An 8,549-nucleotide genomic window follows, 5' to 3' on the forward strand; every position below is an offset into this window, starting at 1 on the left:
ATCAGAAAATTACTAGAGCTAATCAGCAAATTCAACAAAAGTCGCAGGATACAAGGTTAATACACAGAAATCACTTGCACTCCTATATACTAACAATGAAAAATCAGAAAGACTGGCGTGAAATGGTACCTCATAGTGGTTTTGATTTGCATTTCTCTGATAATGAGTGATGTTGAGCATCTTTTCATGTGTTTGTTAGCCATCTGTATGTCTTCTTTGGAGAAATGTCTATTTAGTTCTTTGGCCATTTTTTGATTGGGTCATTTATTTTTCTGGAGTTGAGCTGTAGGAGTTGCTTATATATTTTTGAGATTAGTTGTTTGTCCGTTGCTTCATTTGCTATTATTTTCTCCCATTCTGAAGGCTGCCTTTTCACCTTGCTAATAGTTTCCTTTGTTGTGCAGAAGCTTTTAAGTTTAATTAGGTCCCATTTGTTTATTTTTGCTTTTATTTCCAATATTCTGGGAGGTGGGTCATAGAGGATCCTGCTGTGATGTATGTCGGAGAGTGTTTTGCCTATGTTCTCCTCTAGGAGTTTTATAGTTTCTGGTCTTACGTTTAGATCTTTAATCCATTTTGAGTTTATTTTTGTGTCCTCCAAAAGTCTACAAGCAATAAATGCTGGAGAGGGTGTGGAGAAAAGGGAACTCTCTTACACTGTTGGTGGGAATGCAAACTAGTACAGCCACTATGGAGAACAGTGTGGAGATTCCTTAAAAAACTGGAAATAGAACTGCCTTATGATCCAGCAATCCCACTGCTGGGCATACACACTGAGGAAACCAGAATGGAAAGAGACACGTGTACCCCAATGTTCATCGCAGCACTGTTTATAATAGCCAGGACATGGAAGCAACCTAGATGCCCATCAGCAGATGAATGGATAAGAAAGCTGTGGTACATATACACAATGGAGTATTACTCAGCCATTAAAAAGAATACATTTGAATCATTTCTAATGAGATGGATCAAACTGGAACCTATTATACAGAGTGAAGTAAGCCAGAAGGAAAAACACCAATACAGTATACTAACGCATATATATGGAATTTAGAAAGATGGTAACAATAACCCTGTGTACGAGACTGCAAAAGAGACACCGATGTATAGATCAGCCTTATGGACTCTGTGGGAGAGGGAGAGGGTGGGGAGATTTGGGAGAATAGCATTGAAACATGTATAATATCATGTATGAAACGAGTCACCAGTCCAGGTTCGATGCACAGTACTGGATGCTTGGGGCTGGTGCACTGGGATGACCCAGAGGGAGGGTAGGGGAGGGAGGAGGGAGGAGGGTTCAGGATGGGGAACACGGGTATACCTGTGGCGGATTCATTTCGATATTTGGCAAAACTAATACAATATTGTAAAGTTTAAAAATAAAATAAAATTTAAAACCTGTTTAAAAAAAAAAGAAAAGAAAAATCAGAAAGAGAAATTAAGGAATCAATCCCATTTACCATTGCAACAAAAAGAATTAAATATCTAGGGATAAACCTACCTATGGAGACACCTGTATATGGAAAACTATAAGACACTGATGAAAGATATTGAAGACAACATTAACAGATGGGGAGATATTCCATGTTCCTGGGTAGGAAGAATAAATACTGTGAAAATGACTATACTACCAAATGCAGTCTACAGATTCAATGTGATCCCTACCAAATTACCAATGACATTTTTCGCAGAACCAGAACAAAAAATTTCACAATTCATATGGAAACATGAAAGACCCTGAAGAGCCAAAGCAGTCTTAAGAAAGAAGAAAGGAGCTGGATGAATCCATCTTCCTGACTTCAGACTATACTACAAAGCTACAATCACCAAGACAGTATGGTACTGGCTCAAAAAACAGAAATACACACCAATGGAACAAGATAGAGAACCCAGAAATAAACCCACACACCTATAGGTACCTTATTTTTGACAAAGGAAGCAAGAAGATACGATGAGGCAAAGACAGCCTCTTCAATAAATGGTGCTGGAAACTGCACAGCTACGTGCAAAAGAAGGAAATTAGATCATTACCTAATGCCATAAACAAAGATAAACTCAAAATGGATTAAAGACCTAAATGTAAGACCAGAATCTATTAAACTCTTTGAGGAGAACATAGGTAGAACATTCGATGACATAAATCCAAGCAAGATCTTCTATGATCCATCTCCTAGAGTAATGGAAATAAAAATAAATAAATAAACAAGTGGGACCTAATAAAACTTAAAAGCTTTTGCACAGCAAAGGAAACTTCAAACAAAGTGTCAAGACAACCCTCAAAATGGGAGAAAATAATAGCAAAAGAGACAACTAATAAAGAATTCATTTCCAAGATATACAAGCAGCTCATACAACTCAATACCAGAAAAGCAAGCAACCCAATCAAAAAGTGGGGAAGAGACCTGAAGAAACACTTCTCCAAAGAAGACATACAGATGGCTAACAAGCACATGAAAAGATGCTCAGCATCACTCACTATTAGAGAAATGCAAATCAAAACTACAATGAAGAGATTGGAAAAAGATGGTGAAGGAGTAGGAGGACGTTGAGTACATCTCTCTTCATGGATACATCAGGTATACCCCTTCAGGCACAGAAGTGCATGCAGAACATCAGCTGGGAGCAGACAGGAGTACCTGACCAGTGGAAAAGAATACGTAGAACCATGCCACACTAGGTAGGATGAAAAAAACCAAGGGAAAAACTGGAGTGTTCATACAACTGGACCTGCCCTCAGTGGATGGGGGAACTGAAGCAGAGGTCTGATCCCCATATCAGGGCAATTGTCTGAGTCAGAGGAGAAACATTTAAGGCTGAGAGTGAAATAAATGATCTGCAGAAGCCTAAATGGAATGAGAATCAGACATACCCTGACAGGGATGCAGGTACTGGAAGACTCAGTGGCTTGGAGTTGGAGTTTATGGGTTGTGGAGCAATTCCAGGGTGAGAGCTGCTGCTGACTGGAGAGAGATGGATCGAGGGAATGTGAGGGAGGAGACTATGGTGGGAAATGCCTGTGGAGGAAAGCCAGGCAGCCATGAAAGCAAGGCGATACTACTGAGTCACGCGTACCAGGTGGAGCCATCACCATAGCCTCTCAGACCACGCATGCCAGCATGGGCATCTGAACAATAGAGAGGCTGGCCCACTAAATGCCTGACACACAGAACTACAGAGTAGGACCTCACACAGGGTACCTCTTTAGTGCCTGATGCACCGAACAACAGAGATGTACCCCAGGCAAGGGAGCCCTCTAAGTGCCTGAATGGGCAGAGTTACAGAGAAAGACTGACCAAAGAGGCCTTCTGATCCCCAGCTACAAGAGGCTCGAAAAAGACTGATAGAGCCATAACTCCTGGGGCAGAGGCAGTGCGTGTCCCTGCACACTTGGTGCTTCCAGGACGCCCGCAAGCCAAGCAGCTGTGCCAACTTCATGTTCAACCCTCACTGGAGCAGAGCTGCCACAGGCAAAAAAGTCTTGCGTCTATGTGCACAGACTGTTATATCTGACTCTTTGACTGTAGCCTGCCAGGCTTCTCTGTCTGGGGGGTTCTCCAGGCAAGAATACTGGAGCGTATTGGCCAATACTGGTTGTCATACCCTTCTAGAGCACTATATTCCCTTCTTCTCTAGCCACCAACACCCCTGAGTACCTGGTGCTGCCAGAACCCCTGTGGCCCAAGCAGCTGCACCACCTCCACACCTGGCCCTTACAGGGGCAGACCCAAGTCCTCCAGGGCAGCCTCAGGAGGAAACCACAGTGGATGACGCACATGCAGAGGTGGAAATAAAACCATAATTGAAACCCAGGGGCACTGTGACAAAGGATGAAGACCCAAAACCTTCCCACCAGCTGCACAAGCTGCAGACTAAATCCACGTGATCAACTAGGCAGACTGTGTCTATGGAATATATAAAAGGCCATTGAGAGCTGCCACACACACACACACACACACAAATGCACTAGTTCTCATAGCTGTGGACACTGGAGGCAAGAACACAGAGGAGAAGGACCAGATTGGAATCTGAGCTGCCCTCACAGCAGGTACAGAGTGCAAGGGCATCCTAGGCAGGTGAAGTGAACTGTGACTCCCATCAAGGGAAAGGACTCTGACAGCAGTGACTAAAGAAAAACACTTATTATTCTTATGTTTTGACTTGTTATGTAGATTCTTTTAGATTTTTTTTCTTTTTTCTTTTCCCCTTTGTTGTAGTTGTCGATTTTATTGGCACTCTGAAATCTAATTAAGCTTTGGAGCTTTTTTTTCCTCAGTCACATTTTGTATTGTTATAAACCTGCCTCTATGTTGGGATTTTGCAGTTCGGTGGAGTTTTCCTTTTTTCCTCTCTCTTTTTTATTTTAAATTAATTTAGAAAGATGGTAACAATAACCTTGTGTACGAGACAGCAAAAGAGACACTGATGTATAGATCAGTCTTATGGACTCTGTGGGAGAGGGAGAGGGTGGGGAGATTTGGGAGAATGGCATTGAAACATGTATAATATCATGTATGAAACGAGTCGCCAGTCCAGGTTCGATGCACAGTACTGGATGCTTGGGGCTGGTGCACTGGGACGACCCAGAGGGAGGGTATGGGGAGGGAGGAGGGAGGAGGGTTCAGGATGGGGAATACAGGTATACCTGTGGCAGATTCATTTCGATATTTGGCAAAACTAATACAATATTGTAAAGTTTAAAAATTAAATTAAATTAAAAAAATTTTAAACCGATTATTATTTTTTATACATTTATTCCTTTGCTTTTCCTACTGTTCTTTCCCCCTTGCAATTAATCCTTAATGTATATAAATCTTCTTCATCTACCTCGATTTAACTATGCATATCTATTCTTTCTTTTTTCTTTTCCTCTCAACATATTTGTTAGTTTTATTTTTATTGCTTTATTCCCCAATTAACACCTTGCTTTAGTTTTGTTTTCCTTTTTGTGCTTCAGTTAGTTTTATTCTTAACTAGTAGATATAATTTTTGGTTTCCTTTGTTTTCTGGGTAAATTTACTGTACTTTATGTTTGTTGAACTGTTTTGAGTTTGCTGATGGGTGTATATGTGTCTGTGTATATTCAGTCACCCTTTTTATTGTTATAAACCTCTCTGTCTACGTTGGGCTTTTGCAGTTCTGTGAAGTTCCCTCCCCACCTTTTTTTTGGTCCTTTTTTCTTTCTTCTTCCTTTTTTCCCCTTTTCTCTTTTTTATAATATTAATTTAAAATTTTTAAACCTATTATATTTTTTCTACATTTATTTCTTTGTTTGCCTTTCCTGCTATTCTTTTCCCCTTGAGTCAATCTTTAATGTACATAAATCTTCATCTACCTCTATTTAACTTTACATATCTATTCTTTCTTTTTTCCTTTATGTCCTTTCCTCTCAACATATTTGTTAGTTTTGTTTTCATTGTTTTATTACCCACTTGGCACCTGACTTCAGTATTGTTTTCCAGTTTGTACTTTAGTTAGTTTTGTTCTTAACTGGTAAATATAAATTTTATTTCCTTTGTTCTCCAGGCCAATCTGCTGTACTTTATTTTTGTTGGACTGTTTTGACTTTGCTTATGGGTATATATGTGTATAGTCTATGATTTTAATTATTATTTGCCTGATTTTGTAACTGCCATTTGTCTGGAGTTCATCTTTGGTTTCTTGATTTGGGGTATTTGTTTTAATCTCACTTAATGCCATAACAAACCACTTGTGGAATTTTCATTTCTGACCAGGGATCAAGCCCTGAGCCTTTGGAGTGGGAGCACTGACTCCAAGGCTGTAGACTACCAGAGAACTAACCCTAGGGAGGATCAAATAGTGAGAACTCTCACAAAGCAAACTACTTGAATACAAGACCCAGAATCACCCAACCACCACTAGCACTCTGTGCAGGACACCTCATCTAAACCACAACAACAACAAAAAAAGTACAAACCAAATCATAATCAGGCAGGATTACCACCTCACTCAGCCTTGCCCATCAGAGAAAAAACAACAACAGCAACAAAACTGAGCACAAATCTCACCCTGTACAAAGTTTACACAAACAACTGGACCAACTTAAGGAGGGCAGAAACCAAAAGGAAGAAAGAATTCAACCTTGAAGCCTGGGAAAAGGAGACCTCAAACACAATAAGTTAAAAAAAAATAATGAAAAGGCAGAGAAATATTACACAAATGAAGGAACAAACTACAAACCCAGAAGTCCAAATAAATGAAAAGGAAAGAAGCAAAGTACCTGAAAAGGAATTCAGAATAATGATAGTAAACATGATAAAAAAAAAAAAACCTTGAAAACAAATTGGAGAAGATGCAAGAATCAATTAACAAAGATATAGAAGAATTAAAGACTATACCAAGGCAAACAACACAATTACTGAAATTAAAAATACTCTTGAAGGAATCAATAACAGAATATCTGAAGCAGAAGAACGAATCAGTGAGCTTGAAGATAAAATGGTGGAAATAACTTTGGAAGAGCAACATATAGTAAAAAGAATGAAAAGAACTGAGGATAGTCTCAGAGGCCTTTGGGACAATTTCAAATGCACCATATGTGAATTACAGGGGTCCCAGAAGAAGAAGAGAAAAAGAAAGGCTATGAGAAAATTTCTGAAGAGATTATAGTTGAAAATTTCCCTAACATGGAAAAGAAAATAGTCAATCAAGTCCAAGAGGTGCAAAGAGTCCTATACAGGATAAACCCAAGGAGGAAAAAAGCCAAGATTCATATTAACAAAACTAACAAAGACTAAACACAAAGAAAGAACCTAGAGGGATGGAATGGGGAGGGAGCTGTGAGGGAGGTTCAAAAGGGAGGGGATATATGTATTCCTATGGCTGATTCTTGTTGAGGTTTGACAAAAAACAACAAAATTCTGTAAAACAATTATCCTTAAATTAAAAAATAAATTTTAAAAAACTACAATGAGATACCACTTCAGGCCTGTCAGTATGGCCATCATCAAAAAGTCTACAAACAATAAATGCTGGAGAGGGTGTGGAGAAAAGGGAACATTCTTGCATTGTTGGTGGGAATGCAAACTGATACAGCCACATGGAAGATGGTATGGAGACTCCTTAAAAAGCTTGGAGTAAAACCACCATATGACCCAGAAATCCCACTCCTAAGCATTTACCCCCTGAGGAAATAAAAACTGAAAAAGACACATGTATCCCAGTGTTCACTGCAGCACTTTTTACAATTGCTAGAACATGGAAGCAACCTAGATGTCCATCAACAGATGAATGGATAAAGAAGCTGTGTTACATACATATAATGGAATACTACTTGGCCATAAAAAGGATCCCATTTGAATGTGTTCTAATGAGGTGGATGAAAATACAGCCCATTATTCAGAGTGAAGTTAGTCAGAAAGAGAAATATAAATATCATATACTGACACATATATGGAATAGGTAGAGATGGCACTGATGAATTTATTTTCAGGGCAGCAATGGAGAAAGAGACATAGAGAATAGACCTATGGACACAGTGGGAGGAGAGGAGGGAGAAGGGGAGATTTATGGAGAGAGTAACATAGAAATTTACAATACCATATGTAACCTACACAGCCAATGGGAATTTGCTGTATCACTCAGGGAACTCAAACAGGGACTCTGCAACAGGCTGAAGGGTAGGGTGGGGAGGAAGATGGGAGGGAGGTCCAGGAATGAGGGGACATGGTGTATCTATGGCTGATTCTTGTTGTATGACAGAAAACCACAAAATTCTATAAAACAATTATCCTTCAATTAAAAAATTTTAAAAATGATACAGTGACTGAAGTTTTGGGAGCCATATTGCCATCATTAAGGGAAAGACAGGGAATTATAGAGCAGCCAAACCAGATCTTAAAATGCTGGAGTTGATGAATTAACCAACAATAGAATTGCCTATCCGAAACAGTGGAAACAGTGTCAGACTTTATTTTTCTGGGCTCCAAAATCACTACAGATGGTGACTGCAGCCATGAAATTAAAAGACGCTTACTCCTTGGAAGGAAAGTTATGACCAACCTACATAGCATATTCAAAAGCAGAGACATTACTTTGCCAATAAAGGTCGGTCTAGTCAAGGCTATGGTTTTTCCTGTGGTCATGTATGGATGTGAGAGTTGGACTGTGAAGAAGGCTGAGCGCCGAAGAACTGATGCTTTTGAACTGTGGTGTTGGAGAAGACTCTTGAGAGTCCCTTGGACTGCAAGGAGATCCAACCAGTGCATTCTGAAGGAGATCAGCCCTGGGATTTCTTTGGAAGGAATGATGCTAAAGCTGAAACTCCAGTACTTTGGCCACCTGATGTGAAGAGTTGACTCATTGGAAAAGACTCTGATGCTGGGAGGAATTGGGGGCAGGAGGAGAAGGGGACGACAGAGGATGAGATGGCTGGATGGCATCACTGACTCGATGGACATGAGTCTGGGTGAACTCCGGGAGTTGGTGATGGACAGGGAGGCCTGGCGTGCTGCAATTCATGGGGTCGCAAAGAGTCGGACAGGACTGAGCGACTGATCTGATCTGATCTGAATCTTTGAAGTGAGATAATC

This window comes from Bison bison, unplaced genomic scaffold (assembly GCF_000754665.1).
Source record: "Bison bison bison isolate TAMUID 2011002044 unplaced genomic scaffold, Bison_UMD1.0 scf7180017864472, whole genome shotgun sequence".
Classification (NCBI taxonomy): domain Eukaryota; kingdom Metazoa; phylum Chordata; class Mammalia; order Artiodactyla; family Bovidae; genus Bison; species Bison bison.